The 1,488-nt window shown below is 66.9% G+C and overlaps 1 long non-coding RNA gene across 1 annotated transcript in view; it reads left to right on the top strand.

The window, feature by feature from the left end:
• Positions 1-1,488, top strand: part of LOC144230610 (uncharacterized) — a 14,183-nt gene that overhangs the window by 1,133 nt on the left and 11,562 nt on the right. The gene's annotated exons all lie outside the window — the stretch shown is intronic.

A 1,488-nucleotide genomic window follows, 5' to 3' on the forward strand; every position in this document is an offset into this window, starting at 1 on the left:
CACACCCCCCCAACACCGGACCTGCCGATGGGGCCCGGCCCTTCTGTGGAAGGAGGGGCTGTCAGGCTCTCGGAACGGGCGAGGGCACCCCAGGTTCCCACCCTGTGCTGCCGTCCCGGCGGTGATGTGGGCTGATGCCTGGAGTCCCGGCCATCAGGGCAGGTCACACTGGCCATCGGCCACAGGTGCCGGGCAGCCCCCCCGCCGGAACTGGGACCGGAACTGGCACCCCCAGGGGCCCCCAGAGAGTCCTTCAGCTGGAGCCCCAGCCGCCGGACAGGCAGCCCCCAGGTCCAGGTGAGGGCCCAGCACAGGCGGCCTTGCAGGGCGGGTCTGCAGCCCCATCTGGAGCAAACGTGCTCCCCCCCCACCCCCCGCGTGCCCCTCACCTCTCACGCGCTGCAGGTGGGTCCCCCTCCCCCTCCCTTCAGGCACCTTTCTTGATAGTGTTTTGTGACATGCGGCCAGCCCGCCCTTCTGGACTCCACGCCTGTCCCTCACTGTCCTGTGTTCCTGTGAGTCCTGTGATCCAGACAGTGTGCAGGGAGGTGGCACTTGGGGTGGCTGTGGCCACCGTGGCGTGTGGCCGGGAGGACGTGTGCTTCCTCCCTCGAGGTCGGGCCCGAGCGGCGCCCAGGATGCTGCACGGCGAGGTGGGAGGAAGCTCCTGAACACCAAGGGCAAGTGAATGCTCCTTCCTGGTTTCTCTGCCGCGGGCCTGGGCTGATGTTCTGTGGCCTCCGTGGTGACAGCGTGCAGAGTCCTGTCCTGTGGCTCAGGCTCAGCACAGCCCCGAGGACCCCTGTCCTGTCACCTGGTTACCTGCGCAGGCCTCTGAGTGCCCCCCTCTGGTCTCTCCAGGAGTGGGTCAGAGGTCGTGGGCACTCAGGTGGGCCCCCCCCAGGGCTACAGCGGGGGGCCAGGTCGCGGAAGGTCACAGCTCTGTTTGGAGCCGCGTGTGGTAGAGAACAGAGAGCCTGGCTCAGCTGGCAGGGCGGCTCAGGAAGCTCCCGGGAGGGGAGAGGGGGCAGGAAGCAGCCTTGCAGGGGAGGGGGGCTTAGGGAGAAGAGAGCTTCCAGACCCCAGAGTGTGAGCTGGGTGACGCCAGGGCCCGGTGAGGACTCGCTGGGACACCCCCCCCCCGCCCCCGAGGCTGCAACCACGGGGCCTGGTTCTTTCCTTGGTTCAGAAATCCCACAAGCATTGGGTAGCACCGCCCACTCCGAGAGGCGGATGGGGAGTCCAGCAGCCTGGAGGCACCCGGTGGGGGCGGGTTGCTGGGGACAGATAGAGGAGGCTCACCCCTAAAAGTGAACCTGGGGGCGCCTGGGGGGCTCAGTCGGTTGAGCGTCCAACTCTGGGTTTCAGCTCAGGTCGTGATCCCAGGGTCGTGGGATCCAGCCGGCGGTCAGCTTCTGCACTGCGCATGGGGCCTGCTGGGGATTCGTCCTCTCCCTCAACCCCTCCCTAAAAAAAAAAAAAAAAAAA

This window comes from Crocuta crocuta, unplaced genomic scaffold (genome assembly GCF_008692635.1).
Source record: "Crocuta crocuta isolate KB4526 unplaced genomic scaffold, BGI_CrCroc_1.0 scaffold466, whole genome shotgun sequence".
NCBI classification, from domain to species: domain Eukaryota; kingdom Metazoa; phylum Chordata; class Mammalia; order Carnivora; family Hyaenidae; genus Crocuta; species Crocuta crocuta.